General features: G+C 46.5%; 1 protein-coding gene across 1 annotated transcript in view; it reads right to left on the bottom strand.

The window, feature by feature from the left end:
- BAG3 (BAG cochaperone 3) overlaps positions 1-27,549 on the bottom strand; it is a 106,323-nt gene that overhangs the window by 55,620 nt on the left and 23,154 nt on the right. The gene's annotated exons all lie outside the window — the stretch shown is intronic.

The raw sequence follows: 27,549 nt of genomic DNA, 5'->3' as shown, positions 1-27,549 counted from the left end.
ATTTCTCTGACAGGGCGCCTACCAAGCTTGCTCAAAAATTTAAAGACACCCTCACACACCCTACTGATTTTTAATCCAGCATTTTGTACATGATTGACTCATGAGCCATTATGGTCAAATAATATATACCCAAATAATGTAATGTGATAAGCCTCTCAAATGGGGAAACTTTAATAAAAAAACACTTCTGCCCCCCCCCCCCCATAGCATCGTAAACGTTTTTGTAATGCTAATCTTCAATTTTCTCCCCTCCATAAAATCATCAAAAGTGTCCATCAGTCTCTGCAGTCCGACTGCAGTTCTTGAGATCAGTACTGCCTCGTTGGCATAAAGTAACAAGGACCGAATGGCCGGCAACAGTGGGCGAGTCAGCCTGCCCTAAGAACATAATCAATCCCGTTAATATAAAGGGCAAAAAAAAGGAACACGGCTAAGACACAACCCTGTTTTATTCCCTTCTAGACTTTAAAGGAATGAGTACATTCCCCGCTTGGGCCAAAGTGTACTTTCGCAGTCAGACATCCGTACAATTTAACAAGAAAGCTGACAATATTCTCAGGTGACCCAAGTGAAAGTAGGGTATGCCATAGAATCAAATGATCCACTAAATTAAAGGCACTGCTGAGGTCAGCAAAACACAGATATAATGAGCCATGCTGAGCCTTTGTGTATTTCCCAATAAGCAGGTCCACACAGGTAAAAATAGGACCCCAAAGTTCCCCTGCAGCCTTGAAGGCATCGACCGGGACACCATTTGGCCCGCATGCTTTGCCCCCGGCACTATGATCTAGGGCAAACAATACGTCCTTTGGGTCACTTCCAGGGGTCTGCTACAGATTGGAATACCTATCAGGCCTGTATCACCCACTAAGGAGCCAAAAAGGTCAGAATAATGCTCAACCCATTCCTGGGGGACACATGTGCAAGATAAGTTCTGGGGCTGAGTCATTTTTAAGAAGGGGGCACTAACAGTGTTCCAGAATAGAGTGGCATCATTGGTCTAAGCTGCTTGGGCCAGGTTGGACCAAGCCTCATCTCTGATTACCTTCTTACTATTAGCTAGTTATAAATTGTAGTTATTCCTAAGTAACTTAATGGCAGTGTGGTCCCTTGGTGGACTATGCAGTGAAAGCTGAAGCAATTTAGCAGCCTGACTGCATGAGTGATCAAACCAACCACGTTTCATTGAGGACCTGGGGTCTAGGTCTTCGGGTCAAGAATACGTTAAGTGACCTAGTGATTGCTTAAAATGGATAAACCAGCATTGCATTATCTACCTTATTACCCAGGCAGTATTTAAACTCTGCTTCTTAGTTTTGCAGCACTGCTGAAGTATAAACCCCTGTCCACTTATTCCGAACACCACTGGGCCTAATGCATCCATAGGAGCAATATTGGTGCTTACCCTCAGCCTCTCAGTATCTAATAACGGAGATACAACTATAGGGCTATGATCACCTACTGCTGTTGCATTTATTCTATGGTCAAGAACAAGGTTTCAAGCTGAAAAGGAGAATAAAATATGACCAATAGTCTTGCTAGCTCCTCTACCAATAAAAGAGGGGATCTGGGCTTTATTTGCTTCAGTACTGATCTCCAATAATGATAAATCTATCTTTAAAAATTGAGAGACTCAAAATAGGTGTAATGTAGAAAATGAGAGGCTCCATCACCTGTTAGATCAGTTATGCCATACACTGGTTTAGCCGAAAAGAAGATTTCTGAAAATTTAAATCCCCAGCCCATAAAATAAGACTTTTTGAAGGGCTGGCTTGCAAAAATATGTCTAGGTCAGCCTCTAAGGCAGTAATAACCACACTGCGGATGGAGTCAAAGATATTATTATAAAAGTTCATTACCCATTGAAGACAGTCGCACAAGCCGGTAATAGGGCGATACAGTGAAGGACCTCCTAATAACCATAGGCAACAAATTTGAGATTAAAATTTAAAGACCACTTTTCAGTCGACCTGATAATGACAGGACAGCAGGCATAAAAATAGTAGAGAACCCCTCCCCATGGAAGGGGACTACATCCCAGGTTTCCTGGAGGCAGATCACGTGAGATGTGGAGGTGATTAGACCCAACTGGGGTGTATAATTTGTTTTGAAACCAAATATATTCCATACTCTTTTATATCCCACTGTAGATGGTAGAGGGTTTACAGCGGTTTGACTAGGCACTCTTGGTACTACTGGCCCAATTAGCGGAGGGATAAGATTAGGAGTGATGGCAATAAGCCCAACTACCAGCCCATGACTAGGACATAAAGGGTCATTAGTCTGGTCACCCACTTCCTCCGGTTGGGGTGAGTCTCCAAGGGTATTATGTCAATCTGTCTCCTGTAAATCACTTAAAGCCTTACAACTGTTGGATGTAGGGATGGGAATTTGATACTCAGCCATTGAGAATTGGGAAGAGAGAGGGGCAACTGGCGTCCTGGGAGATGGGTGCAAGTGACAACAAAATACTCCAGGGGAAGAAGTGTGATTAGGAAGACAAACGTAGCCTGTAACCAACGGAGGACCTTGTTCCTCAACAGATCAGATGACTCAACTGTATCTGTGGGCAAACCGGGATAATTAGTCATTATTGCCACATAAGAACAACAGGCAGGGAGTAAATTGATGGTAACATTATTTATTTGCTCCCCCTCTCTCTCGGAGCTGCTAATATTCCCCAATTGCTGTGGAACACTTCTTGATGGAGTGCCAGGTGGACATATACTGCCAGGGAAAGTTTTTAAGTTGTTAATTCTAGACTCATCTGGCCCTGGAGCCATAACCCGAGATACAGCCCTCGCCTGCCTATGAGTCCCTTTCCCCTCCCGCTTTCTAGACCTATCGGCAGATTGTAACTGATTATTATATGTGAGACTATTGAACAGTGCAGAGTCATGTGCAGGTATGTTGCAGTTAGTTAGATGGCCATCCTGGCCATGACCGATGACCTTTGTGTCAGGTGAATCGTCTTGGCCAAAGTACCATCAACCACACTATGCGTTGTCTAAATAAATATAGCCTAAAAGTCCTTCAATGGCCCTCAATCGCGCATAAATGAGAGAAAGCAAACTTTCCACCACCCCCCTCAAACAGGCCAGAAAATTCTCTTGGGGTGACTCCCCCTCTGCAGGGAAAAAGTGCAGTGGGAATCTCTATACTGGGGGCAGATACACTGTTTTTAGTGGCAGGAAAGGTCTTTTTATTTATTTTGAAGGTTTTATATAGCGCGAACAAGACTCTTGAGAGTATCAGAGCGCTTTACAAGTGAAGTAGAAGGAGGGCTATAGTCTACCATGAATAATGAGAGTAAGTTATAATAGTACTAAATCTAGAGAACACATTCATTGCTTGCTCTCTTTTACATTTGGCTGGAGGAGCGCTATTACTTGACAAGGGCAGAAAGGTGCTTATGTTCCGTCCTCCATCCCCTGAGGGAGATGGCCTTACTGAGAACGTCTTCGGGCTGGCAACGGGTCATGAACCACCACGGGTATGGTATCCGTAGCGAATTGTGCCGTTGACTCTAGAGTTAATAATACCACTGGGGCTGAAGCCTTAGTGGCTGATAGACGGCGCTCTGCCTGTTGGATCTCTGTATTTAAGGCCCCCACAGGATGCTTAATGTATCCATCCAGAGATGTAGAGTTTGGGTCAGTTTTGGCTGAAATGGATGCTTTATGTTTGGTCATGGTAAACAACGGCAGGGACACTCAATATAAGCTCATCACTTGAACAGCTACACGAAAAAAAATATTATTAAAAAGGCATTGGTTCAAACGTTAGCCCTTCAACCAGCCACCCTTAGCTGTGAGCCAAGGACCTCTGAGGGACCCAAGATAAATACCTATATGGAAATCTGCAGCCAGAAATATAATTACCAGAGTGCAGGGCTAAAGAGCACAGCCTCTTCTGGTCTATGATGGGCACAGACAGGCCTGCTCTTGGCCGAGTCTTAAGTTCCAGGCTTTGGTGCGATCCAGCAGTTAACCACGCGTCGGCTGCTGCAAGGTCCCTCCTTGTGCAAGGGAAGGATGGGGGACGTAGTCCCACACCAGCCAGGGCCTCCGTTAACACTTGCAGCAAATGTGGGCGGGGAAACCGCTTCAATGAAGAAATCAACAGCTTGACATTTCATTTAGTCATTCATTTCTATGCTGTCCCATTGATCTTGCCTGTGTCATGTTGTCTTTTTAGTTTCCCTACCCACTGAGGCACTCAACAGGGCAGAGCAGAGCTGGTCAAATCAAATTGAGGGGAGGATGTGGCGTACGGACAGAGCTGCCATCTTGAGAACCAGAAACAAGTCTCGACGTTGGTTCAGAATCCTGTGATTCTGGGCTAATCACGAAATATCCCCCAGTTGCGTAACAAAACCTCAGAGGGTCCCCCTGCAAGGCAAGGTAAGGCAGTGGGGGCCCTGTTACCCATTCCCTGACTGACTTGCTGCTTCGGAGTGTTTTATTTGTTAGCAGTTGACCAGTCGAAGGGGACTCCCCTTTGAGGTGAATGATGTGGGCTCCCCCTGCACCAAGGGGGCTGCAGGTGCCTCTGTTATGCCGCCGATCTCCCAGTGCCTACCAAAAATGAATGTGTCCTTGTGTAATGTAACTGGTGCTCATGTAAAGTATGGACTTACAATGTGTGACACCCGTCTGTGAGTGACCCGGGACAGCTAGTTCTCTGATATTTGGTTACCAACTTGTCAGGGTGGATTCTGACTAAGCGTCACAACTAGCAGAGATGCAGATCCTAGTAGGTGGCTACCTCCACTAGACTGCACGCCCTGCCTTCATCCAGCTATTCCGCAATGTTCATCTACCATGCAGCTTATTTGTCTCTTTGAGCTTAATTTCCGTGAACTAGTCTACTTCTTACCAAGATTTTTTTTTCTTCATATTATTGTATACAGTGGTCTTAGTCAATGCTATTGAACCTTCCAGTCATTCCAAAGACCACCCAGGACTGGTCTGCAGTGTAGGTGGGCTCAGGGCGTTTTAGTTTGTTTTTCCTCCGACTAGAGAAGAGCAGGACTTTTCCCATATGGTCTTGTTTTTGGTGATGCCATTTCCAACCTCCTTTAGTGATTTAAAAGGCTCCAAGCATTTGCAAAGTCAATAGGTTTCACCTACACACACTCTAGTGTCCTTGTTAATATTTTTTTACATGTTGCACAGCAGCACGAGCTGCTGTGCAATATGGCTTAAAGTAAAGAAAAAGGGCCAATACGGGGCTAGCATTGTCCGTGTCATAACGATTTTTAACTGCTATTTTAACTGCTATTTGCTTAATTGCAATATATATATGTTTTTTAAACATCACGGGAGGTGTAGAACAACAGACGGCGGGAGGAGGGCGGGGGTAGGGGAAAATGGATGGGGAGTGGAGGACAACGAATAACAAACAGCGGGAGGAGGGTCGGATGGGGAAACTATGGACAGTGGGAGGAGGGCAGGGAGGTCATTAAACAATGGACAGCGGGAGATGGTCAGGGGGCGGTGAAACAACGGACAGAAGGAGGGGGGCAGGTCTGAGGGAGAGGAACTCCAGACATGCGCTCCAAAAAAGAATAGCCTGCAGGAGCTTATGGCCAGTGGAAGGACACTGACAGCAGACAGGAAGCTGTACTTGGTCCAACCTCCAAGGCACAGACACACAGAGAAGCTCCAGGAGGAAGCTGAGGCGAGGAGGATGGGGTGACCAATAAGAAGAAAGGAAACAAGTGTGACTCAGAGCCAACCAATGCTAAGTAATAGTAAGGGTTAGACTCTAAGACAGTTTTAAGCTTTTTTTTTTGCAACAGTTTTCGCAAGAACAGTGCAAGCGCTGTGTAGGTGAAATCTAAAAATGCTGTAAAGTCGTTCAATAATGAGTATGTCCTTTATACTGAGATGAACCCAATGTAATCATAATGATTATACCGGAAACATACAAGTGCTCCATGTGACTATATAGAAACCCCAAAATATTTAGAAGTACTGTTTCTTGGCATTTCATTCATATTTCAAAAAACAACGCAAAGTGTTCCTTATCTAATCAAGCAAGAGAAGAAAAGCAAACAAATTTCTAATTCATAGGCTACTCTACAAACCAGAGGACAACGCTGAAGCAACGCAATGCTGGCAACTTTTAAACCTATCCATATAGGTATAGGCAAGGCTCCATGGTTGTGTGGTAATTTTATTTATTTATTTATAAAGTTTTAAATAGCGCGAACTTGATCCCGAAGGATAAGAGAACACAACGGAGTCATTGGCACTCGGTGAATCAGGCGCAGGAACAGTATTCCTTTGTTGGGACCGTCCCAAACAGGTCAACTGGTGCTATTCTAACAGAGTACAAAGGCTAGACACATCAAGGAGGCCTTTGGAATATAGCCAGCAGGGTGCGGCTCACCAGAAGTACAAAGTGCTCCCAGAGATGGGTTTGCCGCACCCATGATTCAAGCGCGTCTTTGAACACCTCCTGGGGTTGAAATCCATTTGGCATTGACTTAACAGGTACAAGTATAGTCAGAGGCGTGGCTTAAGAGGGCGGTGTGTTGGGGTGTTTCATATTCTCTAATAAATAGTTGGGTACATGTGCTTTCAGTAGGGTATGGTGAGGTGTCTGTCGGATTTAACCTTGGATTTTTACGTACATACAGACAAAAGTACACACACTCTTGTGACTGTTTTGCAGATCTTAAACATTTTTATTTTACAGAATGAGTTTCAAGTACCCCTAGAAACTTACACTCCTCTGCCTTTCCTTTGCCCTTTAAGCAGCCCTCATTCCGTGCTTGTCATAAAACGCCAGAGTGATTGTTAGGAAATCTGAGGCTCACACCACTCCCAACTTTCCTGGCCAAATTACGCCCCTGAGTACAGTACTAAAGCTCTCCAAGGAAGATGACAGCAAGCTATTAAAATCAGGATGATTGTTCCAACGACTAACCACTTGATGCCAATGAGAGTGCTGAAAACAGGTAACGCTAACAACATGGTACCTATTTTAATATCCTCAGATGAATGGATGGGTGAGGTGGCCCTGCCAGCATTCAGACCTGTGGCCTACATACCTCTTCAGCAGGAGAAATAAGCCCTTTGTGAAATTTGACAGACTTCACTCTCTGCCTTTGAATGTCAATTGTTGGGTTTTTAAGGGTGTTCGGAGTAGTGAGTAGCAGAGGAGCAGCTTCTCTTCTGTTCTGTTGTTAAAGGCAGTGATAGCAGTAAGCAGAATCATAAATGCAAGAGCCTTTCAATATATGTCGCAAAGGCATGTGTCTGGGCAAAGTGAAAATGGTTACTGAAATACTCTTGCTCAGCTCTGAGGGCCACAAAGTTCCCTTACCAGCCTGTTTTCATAATTCACTGTAGATGACTCAACATTTCTTTGAAGACGGCGAGCCCTGGGGATATTCAGAACCATCAACATACCCCTGAAAAGAGCCTAGAAACTGTTCAGAGCTAACAACTATCCAAGTCAAGTGCTCAAGTAATGTTCAAAACTATCAACTGTTCAGCTGCTTGGGGCTATTGACTTTCTGACCCTGGACAGCAAACGTTTTAAGAGATAGACACTTTCTAAATCTAAGAAGCTGACAGGAATATATGGATACCATTCCTTCAAGATAAAGAGTCTATCGAGGAAGCAGGGCTGCCATCTTTAGACGGCCAGGAAATTGGCCAATGACTACCCAAGGATTATAGAGGGGTTTTAATTCGCCTCCACAGACAGACACGTTGAATGAGAGGACACATTTTATGTCCCACATTCAGCCAAGGAGGATTCATTTTTTGAAGACTTTTGTGGTACCTACACTAGGCCAGATCAGTTGCTGCAGTACTGAACTATAGAAGCATTCAGTCATGGTAATACAAAAAGATGCAGAAAGCAAGCATAGTTTGTGAGGGGGAAGTACGTGAAAGAAAGAGAAACTATCAATAATACAATAACTGTGGCACTATGCAATAACTGTAATTTAGATCTTCTGGACGAAGATGACATGATGAGGTAACTTCTATAATAGGAAGGCACACAAGAGTAGACTTTAGTCTATGTACAAATAGGATCTATGATCATAAATTTGAATCCAGGCCAGATAGAGGTGAGTGGTGGCTGAGGAAGAGCTAACTCGACATATCCAGTTTAAGGAAAAAGTGTTGCCTTGGACAGACATTACTACAATGGAGCCTTTCATAAAATAGAAGTTCTAGCCATGAGTAAAATGAATTTAGTAGATCGGGTCCAAATTGCGTGATAAAGTGAAATTAAAGTGGTAAAGTACATGCTTAGTTCCTAGCCTAGGTATAGTCTGTGCCCTTTTTCTTCCATTAATCATGCTTCCAGATTGATGTTTTTCAAAGTCCTGCACACCTTTTACAGAGTTTTAGGTTTATGCTCAAACATGTTAAATACCCTTAGACAGTTGAATTATAACTCTCTGTTTTAACCACTACCCTTAGGAGGCAAGAATAAATACTTAACGTAGGTCCACCAAAAGGAAGTTTGTAACTGTTTCTCTTATCTACTGCATCCCCAACCACAATCAGTGCCGGACTGGGAATCCAAAGCAGCCCAGGCAATTTTGTCAGACCGGGGAGAACAAGCATGAAGCACGGCTGCTTAACAAAACCCGCACCACTAACTATCTGGGTAGCGACATGAGGAAGGGCCCTTTGAAGCATGTCACCTCAGGTTGGGTGAGGGCCTTCATCCTTTAATTTGAACAAGTCTATTTCCAGGCACAAGAATAAAATTAATTCCCTTGCCTTACCCATGTATGACGGTAGTCCACAATCACTTCTTGAGTGTTTTTTACATTTGTGGGGGTTTGTGCTTTTTGCCCCCCTATTTCCCTGTAGTGACAACAGGCACATGGTAGCATCCAAGAGTCTCACAAAGTTGCTGGTGATCACTCTTCTCAGAAGGTTGTGGAGTTACTTATAACGGATAACAGATTAATTATACCTGCAGTAGGCCTGTACTAAACTTGCAGTACGCTTCTGACCTGTACTAAATGACAAATTGAAGACAGGAATGCTGGAATGAATCCCAGCAACTGACAATCGCCAGTCATCTTTTTTGCCCACAGTTTCACTCTAGACAGGAGACCAGCCATATGCAAACAAGTCTTGGTTCAGAACCTAAAAATCAGATCAGTCCAAACTACCAGACCTGGTCCCCTCCATACAGGAACACAAAGAACCCTAGACTGGTCCGTACTCCTTAGGCCTCATCAATAAGGTATAGCTTGAGTCTTGTGGTGCAATGAGCACGAGGCCCACATCTGGGCACACCACTCACACTTAGGGTATCTACTTCAACAAACAACAAAATGATAGAAGGGATTCATTAATTAATGTCAGACACAGGTGATAACTCGGGTCACATTCCAAACCAATGTTATGTCACCTGCTATTCCAGTCATACAGAGACCAGTCATATGCTAATCAATCTTCTTCTGTGCCCCTAGAGAAAAGAAAATGCCCCATCTCCTTGCCTGTACACTTTTTTTCAGTCCCCCTTAACTAGAGCCCTTACTGCCCCCTACAGTGTTTGGCAGGTTCCATGTCGAATATGTGTCAACAGTGGACCTGCAGGGTTGCATGTCAGGATACTGTGTGAACAAAATAACATAACCACAATATCAACTACTATAATTTTGTAAAAGTAAATTTATGTAAGAATTGACTTACTACTATTAGTGTGTGTGTGTGTGTGTGTATATATATAAAATCAAGAAATATTTGAGTGATACAATATATATGATGCATTTATTCTAGCTGAAAAACCACCTGGGGACAATGGGGTAAATGGAGGACACACCACATGACTGCACAAAAAGTTGCACCCTGTTCACCTGTTCAGGTTGTCTTCCTAATCGTCTGGACATAACAGTCTGCATATTTATTGTTCCGAAGATCCCTGCCAAGGAAATCTAAATCTGTTCCCTGCCAAACCAGTTTATTCCTACAATGTGCCGGACTCCTTCTCATCCCCCTCTCTGGTGCTGACCATTGCCTTGTAACTAGACTGATTTAAATGAGCCGATCTGGATACAGTGCACATTTGACAGCGACCAACCCGCTGCAAGGGTTCTTCTTTCTCCAGAAAAGACTGGGGGTGCACTCAATTCCAATTGTAGGGTTATTTAAAGTGCTAAAGAAAGCACAATTTCAGATGACTTTGGCTTCAGATCCCCCACTTTTGATAAAAACTGGACCACTGGGATCATAATTTTGGACTGTACCTGGACCAACCTAGACTGATGTTCACCAGGGACAGGGTCCTGCACAGGCATCATTCTTGAAGTGATGGACCACTTCCTGGATTGTCCAAGAGCCCTGCTGCTGTGACCTAAAGAAGCAGGCCCAGTGCTCACTGGTGAACGGAGATGAGTTTACCCTGTAATTAAGAAGAACAGAACTAAGCATAGTTGAAGGAAGCCTGAAAGGAGGATGACTAGCAGAACAATAAAGACCTAGCAGACGATCTGCCAGAATACACACAAGAAGCTATTGCACCATCAGAGGTCCTGGACCTGCAATGGGGCAGTTCAGACTGTGACTAGGATGGGCCTGCATTGTCTCCGACTCAACCGATACCATCTCTGGCCTCAGGGGTGTCTTCCTGATTCCAACCCCTGAGGTACTGGAAGGTAGCAGGGGTTGGGGGGATTCCTTGCGTAGCACTTCTGATGTTGACAATCCATGAGACCGCACAGGAGCACCTGTTTAGAAGATGTACCGCTACTGCACTGTCTCTAGTTTCATTCAATCTGGACAGCGCTCACAGTGAGATTTGTTATTGGCTGTCTGAGAGCACGTTGTACCTGGGTTTGATTGTGTGTTTGTATTTACAGCATGTATATGTTTATCTCTCTTTGTACAGAGTATTCCAGTGCATTGATGCTATTAATGCAATGTTGGGGCGGGTGCTGAGAAGAGGAGAATTCATGTCAGAGAGTTGAGAGTTGGGAGAAGGAAGCAAAGATGTAGATTTGTGCCTGCCAACACAAAGGAGTGAAGGCTAGGAGCACGAGCCCTTTCAACGTCCCTGAGGAATCCTTCACACGTGTAACTCCTCAGGCAGCTTTTCATTTTGCGAGCTATGAGGAGCCTTGGAGTGGGAACAGGCTCCCACCAGTAGAAACGGTAAGAGCGGCAAGGCTGAGAGGTTGACTCTGTGATAACTAATACCAGCTGAGCCACCAGAGATTCACATATTGGCAGCACTGAGGTATGTAGTCGATTCCCTGACTGAACCTGGGCTCATGCAGGTAGGACTATGAAGAAAATATGACTGAATGGATTGAAGAGGATTGGCTGTAGACGGTCAGGAAGAGCAAGCAGAGAAATGTACAGAACCTTGAGGAAAGGATATTCCGAATTTCTGAGGTGATTCAGTCTCAGTACAAATGTTCAATAAAGTTCAAAGGGGAATGAGCACATTAAACTTGTAAGGGATTCTTACATAGAAGTAATCGAGATTCATATATTTGTTCTATATAGTAATGCACTGATCCTTCATTGGAGGATCCATGTTTGGGTAGGTGAATGGATGGGAGTTATACCCGAATGGGTACTGTGGAGCATCAAGAAGGAAAGTGATGGAAAACGGAGTACAGGTATACTCAAAGATGAAGTGTTTTAATCACAATAATGATGACCAGCACACAAGTCTAACGTCGAACAGGCCAAGCAGAGTCAATATGTGCCAGACAGTTGTGTGTTTTTCGAAGGAGATCAATACCGCTTTACATGATGCTCTGCAAAGTGGAGGAGCCTGAACACATACAAGAGCTTCACACCATGGAATATATATTTGCAGCCCAAATTACACTTTATCCAATTGATTACCAAGGGACCAGGCTGACTTAGCCACAGGTAACTTGCGGATTGTGTAACCCCATCTCCTGTTTTACCACACAGTGCCATAGGTTTAAAACTTGGCTACCATTTCTGTCACTTTGTACTAGTCTTCGGTGGGTTGGAATCCTTTAGTGCAATGTTTTGACAGGAATCAAGTGATGCACTTGCCAGCCAGTCCAAACTTTGAGGTACTGTCCTTTTGGCTGTGGTTGGTCACTCTGATTTCATAAGAAGTTAAATAGTCTATCTCAGCCCTACCAATTTGGATTTACATTCCTTTAAAATTCTGGTTGGCTCATGACCCTAAACAGACTCTAATGGTTGATTTGGCGTGTGCCTCCGCCAGCTGAAGGTCTAAACCACAACTGGTAGGCTTTGTGATAAGTACCATTGAAGTTTGCTCTTCCCAGGCTACATTGATTTTAGAGCTCCTATTATCCAGTGGCCAATCTCTCTGCATTGACTAAGAAACAAGTTGGATCCTTAACGGGTCTTGCCTTGTGACTTGTGCTCAGAGCAGCTCATTTCTCATCTACTGCTGTTCCCCAACAGCCCCATTACCTAGAAAGTGATATATTGCAGAACTGGCCTTTGGCAGTCAAACTAATGTTTTGGACTTGAACAGGACCCGTTCCACACTGAATGGTGGATTTTGGAGCTTAACTGGTTTTGCAAAACTGTTTAGTGAAAATTGAGCCACACTGTTTCAAATCCACGTACTTGTGCAATTTTGCACCGCTGCCTGGGAGAAACTAGTGAAGAGTACAGACTTATCATATCCAGTTGGATACATTGAGTGTCTTTGTTGGTTCCTCTGTCTCACTGACAGTAGCTTGTAAACTAAAAATAGTATAGCTGCAAGACAACTTTGAGCCACTACATATTCAGGGGCAGATTTAAAATAACTGGCGCTTCCCCAGGGATGCGCCAGTTATTGTGCGCTGCAGCTCCGCCACCCATGGTGCGCCGCATTTACAATGAGGCGCACAATGGGGCAAAAATGGCACAGATGCGTGACGCATCTGAGCTGTAAAAGCGGCGCATTGCTGGAGTTGCGTCGCAAGTGTGACGCAGCTCCAGCAATGCTCTGGGGGGCCCTATCTGTCCAATGCTGCGTCAAGCCTTACGCCTGCTTCAAGCAGGCGCAGGGTTTTGACGCAGCATGGGCCTAAAAGTGACTACGTGAAATCTTGTCGATTTCACTCAGCCACTTTTAGGAGGCGTTCCTGCGCAGGAGCGACCCCCCCCCTGTACCGTAACGCCTGCATATGGCGCAGGGCTTTACAACAACGCATCTCCCAGATGCTTCACGTTGTAAATACCCCGCACCATGGCGCATCTTTTGCGCCGCCGCTGCGTCACAAAAGTGACACAACTGCGGCGTAAAAGAGGCGCATTGGGCTTGTAAATCTGCCCCTCAATGTTTAAGGCTAATTTGAAAAAATATTGTCCATATGACCACATGCTGTTTCTTTCTACAGCGCTAGGTGCCTGAACACTATCATAATGGTTGGGGACATATCTCAGTCCAAAATTATAATAGGACCAGCTGTTGTTTTGTGCCTATAATTATTAACAGCAACATTTCACCTACTGGTACATAAAAGTGATAATTATTACTAGACTTTTAGTTTATTGTGTTTTATTTAATATGTGATGTGTCTGAGTTTCTAACATACACAATCTAGACAGAGACTTGGCATTGACGATTCAACTTCACTATCCCTTGAGATTCACTTGCCCAGAACGAGTACCGTAGCTATCTTTCTGGAGCACAACAGTTGATGTGGCTCTGGGACACCAAAGGTAACAAGCATTAGTAATGCATCGGTTTTGCCTATGTGATTAATATAGGGCTTTTATTTAGCAATCATCGCCCAGGACGAAGGAAAGAGCTCCCCGACAAATAGCACAGGAGTGGGAAGAATGTGGCACAGCAGCCAGAGCTGCTAACTCGAGAGCTGGGGATCCCAGTTCGAGTTTCAGCGGAGCAACATTGTGTGACTCTATACAAATCACTGAATCTCTCCGGGTGATAAATTGCTACATAACTATGCTGCAAGTGTAAAAAGAAAAAAGAGGCAACACTTTACGAGAAAATAGTTCCAAAGCGGATGTTGATAGTATTTCGACTATGGGAAGCTATAAGAGAAGCAGACGAGGAACAAACATTGGTAAATGCAGGAAAATATGCTACCTCCAATATAAATGGAGAAAAATTAATTGCCACGCACAGGAACCAATGAGAAGCCAGGAAAGAGACGAGGCCCCTTTTAATTTTATATTAAAAACAATAGATTTCTTTAAGCACAGCGCAAGTGCTGTGCAAGCGAAACCTAAAAAACAATAGACTCCACAGTTACTCACAATAACCACTTGGGATACATTTGTTCCAGGATCTGTGCAGATGGCAGTACCAAGAGCCTCCCCTGAGACCACCCTGGTTCAGAAATAGAAGAAGCATTCTGCATGTTCTTCATCATCGCATGTCAGAGGCCACAGTCAGGATTTTCACAATTCTGTGTGGTGTGCAGGATGTCAAATGTGAGCTTCTTCATGGTTGAGCGAACACCATGAGGTGGTGGGAAGTGGTGGAAAAAAACCTTATAAAAAGCCCTTTCCAATATGGAGGTCTGTCCAATGGAGGGTGTCTGAGGATTTCTATCCAAAATGTTAGAGTGACTTTTTTCTGTGATCTTAGTTTCCTTTTTAAAGAATATATTAAGGAGGCTTTTAGGAGAGGCTGATAAGTTGCAATGCATTTCGTTCTCTGATTTTTAGTTGCGATTTTCACCCTTTTCCAGTGCTTAATTTGAGCCGGTGGTTTTTGGTGGTCAGCACTGGCACTTAACTGTCACCAGCAGCACTTATGTCAGCCTGTCACATGATGGCGCTCTGGGTGTAATTTGGAGATGAGAACGACAACAGGTGTTTGTTTATTAATTCAATATACATTAAAAATGACTAATACGTGCCGCTCAATCTGTTCTTATAGCTTTGGAAGCCTGGAATAGTTTAAATTGTCACGCCTGAAGAAGTGTTATGGTTAATAAATGGGTTGTGACTGGCTCTGGCGGGGCAATGAGTGGTGCAAGCTGCAATGCCTGGAATAGTTTGCATTGTCACACCTGTAGAAGTGTTATGGTTAATTGCTGTGTTGTTACTGGCACTGGCGGGGCAGTGAGTGGTGCAAGCTGCAACAGCCTCCTGATGAGGAAACTCACACTTTTTTTTAAAAAAAATTGAGAATTGCCCCTTGCTACAATTCCACCCCCAACCCCCACAATATTTCTTCAAGCAAGTTGGATCTGTTTCCGGAATCTTCTCTTGGCATACTCTAGCTACTTTGTCCTTCCTGCTGTCAGAAAGGGGGTGGTGCCTTGGATTACAAGTGCTTTCTCCATCTTCAACCAAGGATTACAAGATTTGCAAAATAGTTTTTATCCTTTATGGGTTTTATCTCCTGGGACCGTCTAACGGAGATACATGACACTTTTCATGTATATTATTCTGTGCAGTTTGACGCAAAAGGTGCCCTTCCCTCGTGCAATCTAAAAGGATACTCCACAGACCTTGTCCACATCCAATACTGGACATCTCATCGTTGGTCTGCATTTTATAAATGTAATATACAAAACATATACGTTACTGTCACTCCGAAATACCTTTTAAAACCTGACTGTAAACATAATAGCCTTTAATTCTGCTCTTTGTAGTAGGCTCAGTATTTTATTCTACTAACCATGTCTTACTTGTGCTCACTGTTTACAGGTAAAAATCAGCGATGTGATATAACAGCCCTGCTTATTTATCAGACGTACTTAGTCCTCGTGTCCTTGATTATGCCTAAGTGACATCTTTCTACACCGGATTGTTCATTGTATTTCTTTTTTAGCAAATGGCCTTTTATTGCACTGTGAATTGGTTCTACCCGTTCGTCTGGTCCTCATATTTGCACACGTTGTGAACGGCGTTGTAAAACTGTGTCACCCCTTGTTCCGTATCCTGCTGTCATGACACCGTTGCTATGTGCAGCCGGGCAATTATAACGCCTTAAATACTAATCTTATCTTCTGGCACAGTTCAATGGTTTATTTTAAACTATGCACAGAGTTCTAGAACCAGCACGCAAAACAATAAATAACCCTTGGAAAATGTCCACTCCTGCATCAGAATGCTCGTCGTCTATTGGTCGTTTGTGAGCGCCTGCGTCACAGCGCTGTGAACGTGGCTGTAGAATGTCGCACCCACGTGCTGCGGTGGAGCAGTGCAGTAAAGTGCCTGGCCAGCCTGAATGTGCCACGGTAGTGTAGCATTTCATGGGCTCCAAGGAGACAGACCGTCGTCACAACGCCCCCTCCCTATCTCCCCAGCTGACAGCTGAGGGAGGCAGCTGCTGCCAGGGAAGCGTCGGGGGGCTGTCACGGAGAGCCGAGGCCTGCTGGCCTTTCAGACCATGGAACACGTGTTCACTGTCGGACGCCATGTCGCACCGCTGCGACAGCCCGGGTCCTCCTGCAAGGGCGCGCGGAGAGAGAAACGTCGCGATCCCACGCACTTTGGTTTTAATTGTGATGGTCTTTCCATTCCAGCAGTGCCTGACCATCTGTCAAACTCGGATTGTTCACTTCTCAACTTCGGGCTCTTCCAAACAAAAGCTACAAGCTAACACACGCACACACCTACACTTGTACATTTGCAATTTTTTTCTGTTTGTATCTCTTATGTAACTATTATGTAATTGTCGTGGCACTCGCTTTATCGCGCTGCGCTCCGCGAATATTAGATACAGACGCGTTCTGGTATACTGCCTCTCTAGAAATACTGGGCTTCCCCGATAGTACTTACCCGCATTCTAATTGTTGGTCACCCGCACTTGCGGGATAGAGGGACATTCAGGGTGGGCTGGGTCTACTTAGCGCCGTCTTTTTCGCCGCCATATTGGGTGGGGGTTCCAGGAGGAGACACAGTTTACGCGCCATCTTGGTGGAGGGGCCAGCGGCTTGCCCTCACGGGACTTCCGCGTTTGAAGGTGGAGTCTATAAAAGGTGGAATTTGCCTCGAGAAAGGTAGACTTGCTGACCTGCGCGATCGCGCTGTTTTATTTTATTTTATCCTTCTGATTTGCACCGGTTTGTTTTCAAAATAATTCAAATAGTTTAATTGTCGTGGCACTCGCTTTATCGCGATGCGCTCCGCGAATATTAGATACAGACGCGTTCTGGTATACTGCCTCTCTGGAAATACTGGACTTCCCCGATAGTACTTACCCGCATTCTAATTGTTGGTCACCCGCACTTGCGGGACAGAGGGACATTCAGCGTGGGCTGGGTCTGCTTAGCGCCGTCTTTTTCGCCGCCATATTTGGTGGGGGTTCCAGGAGGCGACACAGTGGCGCCATCTTGGTGGAGGGGCCAGCGGCTTGCCCTCACGGGACTTCCGCGGTCCACGGTATAAAGGATGGTGGCCTCCCAGACGCGCAGCGGACGCGACATAGGCGTGCCGGAGGTGCGCCAGAAGTAAGCCCGTTTGCGCCCGTTCGCGCCGGGCGCCGGGAATGCTGCCTCTCAGCTATCTACCCTTATTACCTACTCGAGAGATGAGCTCATAAGTATGGACCCTTATCCGATACCGAGCTGTCAGTCTCACACTACCGATATTCGTCAAGAGAGTTTGTCCTGTGGTAACGTTAGATCCCTTAGCAAACACCACGATGAAATCGTATTACTTATAGAGTCACACAAGCTAGACATGCTTTGCATGACAGAGACATGGACTAGAGCAGACAGCACGGCAGAACTGGGTCTTGCTTGCCCCCCGGGCTACAAAATTAAACCTCGGGTAGGGAGTAGGGGTGGGGGCATAGGCCTTATTTACTGAGAAACTTTGGATATTTCCCAACTAGAGATAAGAGAAGTCCCGGGGTGTGAAACAATGGGTTTTACCTTAAAGGGACAAGGAGGTGTTCTGTATTCTGGGTTGCTGTGTTATAGACCCCCGGCTAATGCCTTGTCTGCCATACCTGAGTTGGTAGATCTGATTTACGAGCTCTCCAACTCTCACACTAGACTCCTGGTCCTGGGAGATTTTAATTTGTGGCCGGAAGGGTCTATGGATTTTGCTTACAAAGAGCTGGTTCAGTCATGTTGTAACATCCAGCTGCAGCAACTGGTACTTACCCCGACTCACTCAAAGGGTCATGTTTTGGACATGATCCTGGCAGATGTTAGTCGGGTGTCGGTACGGAACATCATCCCCCAATGTTGGACGGACCATGCTCTTGTCCATTTTTTTCTGTTAGTACCAGCTGATTCTCTGAAGAGTGGCAGGATAGGAGCCACCTCAAAGTTGGGTAGGCAATGGTCAAGGCTCCTGAAACAGTCGAGCCTGCCAACCCTGTTAGCGGAAGGTTTTTCTCTGGGAGACAGTGCGGAGGAGAGCTATGTGACCCTCAGTCAGAAAATCTCCAATTCACTGGATGTATTGGTTCCGCTGCGGAAAATTAGAGACAGGGCTAGACCGGCTATGCCTTGGTTCTCTAAGGAGCTTCTCCAGCTGAAGCTCCAGTGTAGACGCACGGAAAGTACCTGGAGGAGACAGTATCGTGAATCTGATAAGGTTCTCTTCAAGCAGGCACTACTGGCCTATAAAACCCAGATTAAGTGCGCCAAAGCTAGTTTTCTTGAGGAAACTTTACTGACAGCGGCAAATAAATCTCAGGCCCTGTTTAAGATAGTCAGGGATTTATCCCGCCCCGCATGTGCCTCCAAGGACATACCGGCCTCTCAACTGCTCTGCGACTCTCTGGCAAAGGCTTTCGAGGACAAGATCACTCTTATTCTGAGCAATCTCGAGCCCCCGGCCTCTTCGGCTCCCCAAGCTGTGCCTAACCTTGCACGGGGGACCACCCCTGAGATCTTGGAGTCGGATGCTAGGCAAGCTCGGTTGAACAGCTTTCCCCTTCCGTCATTTGAGGATTTTTTCTCCGTGGCGGACGGGATTTCGTCGGGCTCTCCCCTCGACCCGTTGCCATATAAATACTGGAAACTGTTCCAAGAGGAGCTTTTCCTTTCAGCACGGCTCGGGTTCCGGATTGTTGGAAGTTGGCCCTGGTATCGCCACTTCTGAAAAAGGACACACTGGACCCTACTTGCTCAGCAAACTATAGGCCTATTTTATTGCTTCCTCTGCCAATTAAGATCCAGGAGAAATTGGCGACAAAACATCTGTCCAGCTTTTTAGAGATTAACATCTGCTTGGACGAGGCTCAGTTTGGTTTCAGACCAGCCCATGGTACTGAGTCTGCATTGGTGACCGCTTTGGATGACCTTCGTTCGCGTGTCGACTTTGGTCGAGCAGCCTTTTTAGTGCTGCTTGACATGCCCGCCGCGTTCGATACGGTCAGCCATGCCAATCTGATCAGGAGACTAGAGGAGATTGGGATATCTGGCCTGGCCCTTGACTGGTTGGTCTCCTACCTTGGTAATAGACGCCAGGTGGTAGCCTTGCCGCCCTAACGTTCGGACATCAGGAAGGTGGGGCACGGCGTACCTCAAGGGTCGGCCATCAGCCCTATTCTATTCAATCTATACCTCCGTCCCCTGGTCAGTCTAATTAAGACCTTTGGCATTGCGGTCATCAATTATGCTGACGACACGCAACTTACTTAGGGTAGGGATGCTGTGTCTCAGGAGACCTACCACTGTTGCATGTCAGCTACTGCAGAATGGCTGAGTCTGAACTCATTGCAATTTAATAGTTCAAAAACCGAGGTATTGCACTGCTCCTAGGATCGCATTCCTTGGCCTCTGCCACCGGATTTTTGGCCTCCCTCCTTCCAGGGCACGGGGGCAGCGGCAGTGTTCACTAGAAACCTGGGAGTGTTGTTTGAATCTAATCTACAGCTAGACGCGTTGGTCAATAAAACCGTGGCAAAGTGCATGCTGCTGCTCCGAACATTGCGGATGATTCTCTCTCTCCTTCCGGCTCACGCCCGCCCAGAGGTAGTGCGTAGTATCATCTTAAGCAGGTTTGATTACTGCAACGCGCTACTTCTGGGTGCACCAGTTGCCCTAGTGGGTAAACTGCAGCGAGTGCAGAATATGGCTGCTAAGTTGGCTCTTTCCAGACGGCGTCTTGACTCATCTTCCTTGGCGCTCATGGATCTCCACTGGCTGCCAATCGCCCAGCGCATTGATTTTAAAGCATTATGTCTTGTCTTCAGGACCCTTCATGGCCAGGGACCATCCTCGCTGCAAACAATGTTTTCCTGGTATGTCCCCACCAGACCTCTCCGTTCCTCTTCTGCTTGCCTGGTGGTAATCCCTAAAATTCTGAGGATGCGGATGGGCGGGCGCTCCTTTAGGTTCACTGCAGCCAAGCTGTGGAATGCTCTACCTTTGCACTTGAGAAGTAAGGAGGATCTCTCCTCCTTTAACACCTTGGCTGCTGTGACTTTTCCCTTCCTGTGCTGAAATTGCTTGAATACTATAGTTTCATGACAAGCTCAGCTCGTCATAAGCACAGCTCAACTGTGCCTCATGACGAGCTGAGCTCGTCATGAGCAATGCAAGGGTTAAAAAAGGATTAAAAGCACACCTTTTTCCCAGGATGGTGTAAAGTTTTTTAAGGCAGCATAAAGTTGCGTATGGCTGATCAAGTCAAGCGCCAGGATACCCTTTGGGTGACAGTTTAGCGCTATATAAATATGCCATACAATACAATACAACTCATGTAATCCAAAGTCCTTATGTATCGCAACTGGTTATTTTGTAAAGCGCTCTGACACCTTCGGCTAATGTTCACGCTATATAAAATCGCATTAAATAAAATAAATATAAATAAATAAGACACACTCCAACACACACAGCCCCTCTCACCAATTTAAAGCAACAGTCTGCAGCACCGGCTACCTCTCCAAAACTGGCTCATGTACAGAGATTATGCTGCAGCACAGCATCTCTTCCTGCCCTTCCACTACAAAAGTTTGCTTCTTCGCCATCTCAGGGTCTTACTCTTACCTATTCCACAGAAGCATCTCCCACCATCCACAACAGAGCCAGCCTCTCCCACAGAGCCCCCAGATCCGCACAACGACACACTCTACTCACAACAGAGGCCTCTCCCACAACAGGCCCCGTCCCCATCTGCAAAATACACAGTGGCAGACTTCTCAAGTTGTCCTCGTCAGGTATGAGTATCCCAGCCAGCTGTTTTCTGGAGCGTAGTCCTTCAGTGTTTACATGCACAAACAGGCAAACAAAACAACAAGAACGGGACGAATACACCGGATAAGGAACACATTATGAGTTACCAAAATTCCAGAAAGCCTAGTCACTGAAATTGGAGTTGTGAGGCATCAGGCACGGACAGACACTCGTCTGCGCCCACTACCTCGGCTGGCGCTGCTGTGCTACTGCCCAAGATAAGCCCAAGCACTCAGCCCCCTCCCATGCTGATGTTCCAAGATTCCATCAGGGTCGGATGCTGACGGAAAGTAGAGCTTTCAGCTTTGGGAATACAGGCCGATAACTTCTGCACTCTTACCAATCCAGAATCACACCCAAATCGGGGAGGGGGTGGGGGGGGGGGAGGATCGTGTGCATACAAACCACCCAGGACATGCCATAAGCAAATAGGAGATAAATACTGCAAGACAGCGTAATTATGGTGAGAACGTCCCCGGACCTTGACCACAACTACATGGCCAACATAGCATGGACATTGAAAGAACAGCAAAAGTAATAGACACATTCTGAGAATAACTGAAAACCCATTGTGTAGAAAAACGAATTATAAGCAGTACATTTTGACCAAAATAATAGAAAGCCCCTGACGACGAAACTTTTTCGAAGAAAAAAGCTGGGGAACTTCATAATGAATTCTAGATATGAAACCATGCTCAATTTCAAAGCACAAACAAGAGGTGAACAGACAAAAGTAGAAGGCGGTAGGAACGGTTTAACTGGAGGAAGGAAGGTCCTGAACATAACTCCCCCTCTGCCCCCCGACCCCCCACACACACACACACAAAGGCGGAAAAAAGGAGGAGTATAAAGGAGGAAGAACATAAATTAATTTTAACAAGCATTTGCAATGCACACGGTGTGGTATTTGTGAAAGTTAGAGCTATTGGCGTTGTAAATGACAATGTTTTTAATTGTGTTTTTTTGTTTGCAGTTGAGTGATTATATTTTCATAGCACTATTGCCATTCGTATGACCTTGCAGCGCTGGAGAACCAGGAAATGGGAAATTGGTTACGATGGAGGGGAGGTGGAAAATAAATGACACAATTGGAAAAAGGAATTAAAAAATGGGAAGAAGTTGCTGTAAAGGGTAGGGGATAATGCATGAAAGGAGAGAGCGTAATACTGGAACAGGATATGTGTGTGAGAGACAGAGTGAAAGGGGGTTTAGAAATAAGTGTGATGAGTGACAGGGAGAAAGGGATGGGTAGAGAAGAATGGAGTAGGGGGAAGAGATATGAGAGGGAGTGGGAAACAGGGCAGTTGTGAGTTTGTGAGAAAGTGTAGAGCAGAATGGGTGAAAGAGAGAGCTGGAGGGATTGTCATTGGCAAGAACCTTGGTAGGAAAGAGGACGCTGATCTTGCAAAAACAATCTTTGTCCAGGAGCCAGAGACAAAAAAATATATGTGATTTGTGTATATATGTTTAGCACTGTTAAACTGACCCTGAAGCAACGTTACATGTGCACAAATACTTTTAACTTCATGATCTGGAGCAAATTGAGCAAGGCTTAAACAACTTAAAGTTCATGTTTTGACATTTAATAATATAACTTTTTTGAAGTACCTAGCTTTTAGGCTTGGCATGTATATCCTATGCTATTTATGCGGAGCATATTGTGTGTAAAGCTTGGCTTATGTACACACTGCAGACACTTTTTGCATGGCCTGGTGGTACCCCACCTCTCCATCAGACCACAAGGGGCACAGTGGACTTGTGCATGGACGAAATACAGAACATGCTTTGAAGTGAATAAAAATACAAATATAAAAGACTGCTCATGCGGACATGACTGCAGTTTTATGCGTCGGTTTCCGAAACCTATAACTTTAACCCCTTCCAGGCTCATGACGAGCTGGGCTCGTCATGGTGTAGCCTCCTCGCACGCTGATGACGAGCCCAGCTCGTCATGTAACATGGGTTTTTTAACATCTCAGCATAGGTGCAGAATTCCACTAGCGCGCATGTGGTTAAGCTATGTACTTGCCCAAAGTTCACTATAACTATTAGTATTTGTAGTGTCAGCGCTCTAGCCGTGCCAGCGTGCGTGTGACACGCACAGGGCTAGAGCGCGCATGCGTGCGCATGCGCGAACGGCGGTTCGCTCTTTGGCAGAGCGAGTCGGAGCGCGATTGCAGTAGACGCCCGGCGCTCTTCCCATAGTTTAACTAATTAATAAATATATCTTGCCACCTATACCCCGCAGTCCGAGTGGTTATCGGGGGAAGCCTGGGACACCACAGTGGCGACGAGGAGTGGGATCTTTCCCGACAAAGAAAAAAAGAACAGTGGAGAGAAGGAAGAACCAGGACGCGCCAACCGATATCACCCACCTGCAGAAGAAGGGGGAAGGCACAAAGCCGCCGCAGGATGCACAGGAAGAGCGCGGCAGAGGCGCAGAGACCCAGACAAGCACACCACATGTCCAGGAGTCAAGTGACGCAGCAACCTACACAGATGCACGGTAGGAAGACGGCAGTGTCCCCACCAACGCCCTGGCGGAAAAGGGAGAACACGTGGAAGGGGGAAGAGGAGAACCCAGTCCCAACACGTCGCAAGCAGAGAGTGCAAGCGCACGGGGCAGCCCCAGGAATCGGGGAGGAAACAACAGCGCGCCCGGCAGCCCCAGGAATCAGGAGGGCGAGCCAGAAAGACAAGCAAGAATGAGTAACCGGGCGTCCTCACTCACGGCGCCGATCCCGTTTCTACCCAAGCCGGGTGAACCCCAGATGAAATGGGAAGACTGGAGGAAATACTTCAAGAACTACCTTGAAGCCCTAGAAGACGAATCCGGAGATGAATTTACCGGCGCGAGAAGGAAACAAATACTTCTGCACAACCTGGGCCCAGAAGGAATAAGGGTGTTCACGAACATAGGGACAACGCCTCGACAAGCAGCCGATGCAGACGTCTTCAAGCAAGCTCTAGAAGACCTAGACGCTCACTACGGCCCAGCGGTATGCGTCTCCATTGATCGTTTCAACTTTCAACAGAGGAAACAAGGGGAAGGAGAATCGATTGACGACTACGTAGCAGCTCTGAAAAGACTAGCAGTCACGTGCAAGTACGGGGCGCTGTAAGAAGACTTTATCAAAACCAAATTGTGATGCACACCACCAATAAGAATGTACAAGACAAGCTGTGGGCTCACGGTGAAGCAACGCTAAAGGAAGTAATTGCGATGGTGAAGAAAGCCGAACTCTCAAAGCGATGTGCTGAAGCCGCAAAAAGAGAGAATGCGCAAAGAATCATGGTCAACAAAGTAGATGACGCTGAGCCATCAGGAAGACACAAGATGGCGCCCGGAGACAGCAGAGGAACTAACAAATGGGCGGGAAGACCTGGACAAGCGGGGAAGCAGTCCTCGTACACCAAGTCCACGTGCTACAGATGTGGGAGCGTGAACCACGCAGCCCAAGACAAACGCTGCCCAGCTTTTCGCGCAAAGTGCATGTTCTGCGGACTGATGGGCCATTACGAGAAAGTGTGTCGAAGGAAAGAGAAGAGATCAGTAGTAAAATACATAGCGCAGCCGCAACCTGAAGAAGGAGCTGACGAGGAATCAGACGAAGATGACAGAGTGCTGTGTATTGAGGAGCAAGTGCTAGGCATAGACACCAAGGGCTCCGACAAACCGCGAGCAGACATGCTAATAGAGGGAGTGAAGATCAGAATCGCGATTGACTCAGGATCCCCGTACACCATAGTTCAGAGGTCAGTATGGGAAGAGGAATTCAAACCCAGCCTGGGTCCCAAGCTAGAACCACCCGATATACGACCAGTGTCATACACGAGCAACCCGATCCCTATGGTAGGGTACCGGAGCCTGAAGTTTGAATTCAGAGGGAGGACAGCAACATGCAAGTTGTACGTGGCTGAGAAAGGCCCCTCAGTTCTAGAATGGAGAGACCAAGGAGACCTCGGAATTAAACTGGACCCAGGGGGCAAAGAACAAGTACTGCTGACGGATATAGAAAGCTGGCCAGTCCTGGAGAGAGTGAGAAGAGAATTCCCCAAGGTCTTCGGAGGCAAAGTAGGGAAGCTGGAGAAATTCATGCACAAGATCATACTCAAAGAAGACTCCCAGCCAGTGTCCCACAAACTCCGAAATGTGCCCATAGCAGTGAGGGAAGCGGTGCAACGAGAACTGCGCCGGCTGGAGGAACAAGGAATCAGTGAGCTCATAGATAGATCGGAGTGGTTGGCCCCCTTGGTGGTCGCCAGGAAACCCAGTGGCAAAGTGCGCCTGTGTGTGGACCTGCGCGAGTTGAACAAATGCTTGGTAGTAGAGAAATTTCCGCTCCCCAGAATCAAAGAAATGTAGGCAAAAACCAGAGGTGTGAAATGGTTCTCCACGGTAGACCTCATGTCAGCATACCATCAAATTGACCTACACCCGTCAAGCAGGAAACTGACGTCCTTCATCCACCATATGGATGCTATCAGTTCCGCAGGATGCCCTTCGGGCTGGCGTCCGCCGCAGCGGTGTTCCAAAACCTCATGCACCGCCTGTTCAAAGACGTCCAAGGCATCCAGTACTTTCAGGATGACATCCTAATAATGGGGAAGGACCGTAAGGACCACGACAACAAATTGAACAAGGTGCTAGGTGTAGTGCAGGAGAAAGGACTGACGGCAGAGTGGGAGAAGTGCAGATTTGGGATGACATCCGTCACCTATCTCAGGCACGAGATAAGCGGACAAGGGATCACTCCCAAAAAGGAGAATGTGAAAGCAATCTGCGAGGCCAGAGCCCCAACCAACAAGGACGAGGTATGGTCATTCCTTGGAATGGCCGAGTACTACAGCAAATTCGCCCAACACTTTGCCTCGAAAACGCACAAGTTGAGGCCACTTATAAGAGACAAAACAACACTCCAGTGGGACGACGAGGCTCAGAGAGAGTTTGAGGAACTGAAAGGAAACATCAGCCAGGCCGTGCCCTTACACGGACATGATCTCGCAGGAAATACTATTCTCACCACTGATGCCAGTGAAAAGGGCTTGGGTGCGGTCCTTGCACAAGAGAGAGATGACAACACCGTGGAAACACTCAGCTTTGCGTCCAGAGCGTTGACTCACACCGAACAGAAGTTCAGCGTGATAGAGAAAGAGATGCTGGCTGTCACGTGGGCCATGGGGAAGTTCCGGCAGTTCCTATGGGGTACGAGGTTTCGCTTACAGACTGACCACAAGCCTTTAGTTAAAGTGCTCACCTCAAGTGGACATGCCACGGCTACCCCGCGGATAGCAAAGATGACTCTCAAACTCCTAGAATACACGTACGACGTGGAGTACATCCCGGGGACACGCAAAAAAGTGGCAGACTACCTTAGCAGGGCCTCAGCCATGGAGAAAGCGCCCACACGTGTAGCGGAGAACGAGGAAATGGTAGCGGTGATGAAAGACATGGAAAGAGCCATCAGCATACAAGAGTGGGAACAAGCATACGAGGAGGATGAGAACTTGGAAGAGGTTAAGAAGAACCTCGTCAAAGGATGGCCGGAAAAGAAAAGATTAAAAGAGGTGCCTAGGAAACTGTATGAAGTGCGGGAGGAATTATCCATGAGTGATTCAGGAATCTTCCTGTATCGCGGTGACAAGGTGGTGCCGCCAGAAAAGCTGGTCCCGAACCCTGCTGAACCTACTACATGAAGGTCACCTTGGCATTGTGAAGACCAAGTCAAGGGTGAAACAGATGTACTGGTGGCCAGGAATGGACATTCAAATTGAGAGACATGTAAGGGACTGCGACCAGTGCCAGGGGGCAGACAAAGTACTCAAACCATTGAGACCAGCGTTGGGGAGATTTGAACAACCCCGTAATCCCTGGGAGGAAATTGCGGTTGACATCCTAGGACTGATATTAGACGGCCAAGGGACAGCTAAATACTTGAGTGTTTTAGTTGACAAGTACTCCAAATGGCCGGAAGTGCATGTGCAGGAGGAGATGGACTCGGAAGTGGTAATCAAATTTCTCACCTTAGTCTTCCTAAGGGAAGGCATCCCGAGGACGATATTGACAGACAATGGCCCGCAATTTACATCAGATAAGTGGCACGATACACGGAGAGGAACGGGATCAAATCCAAACACACCTCGGTGTACCATCCAGCAAGCAATGGACAGGTGGAGAGATTTAACAGAGTCCTCATGGGGTCCATAAGCGGCCATCATGCAAGGCAAGGACTGGGAAGCAGAAATTCAAAGGATGATGTGGGTGTACAGGATCACCCCCACCTCAACAGGGTATAGTCCCTTCCAGATCCTAAGGGGCAGACATCCGTTCACGAAAGACAATGTGGTATGGAGAGAAAAGACCATCACCAGTAAATGGTCGCCGGCCGTGGTCCAGCACAATTTGGAGAAGGCCCAGAAGGTGTACACGGAACATTACAACAAGAGAAGAAAGGTAAAAGATTCGGTTCTGGAGAAGGGGGAGT

The sequence above is a fragment of the Lissotriton vulgaris genome, chromosome 5 (genome assembly GCF_964263255.1).
Source record: "Lissotriton vulgaris chromosome 5, aLisVul1.2, whole genome shotgun sequence".
Classification (NCBI taxonomy): Eukaryota; Metazoa; Chordata; class Amphibia; order Caudata; family Salamandridae; genus Lissotriton; species Lissotriton vulgaris.
The sequence above is the reverse complement of the archived record's forward strand: the minus strand, read 5'-3'. Positions and strand labels throughout refer to the sequence as shown.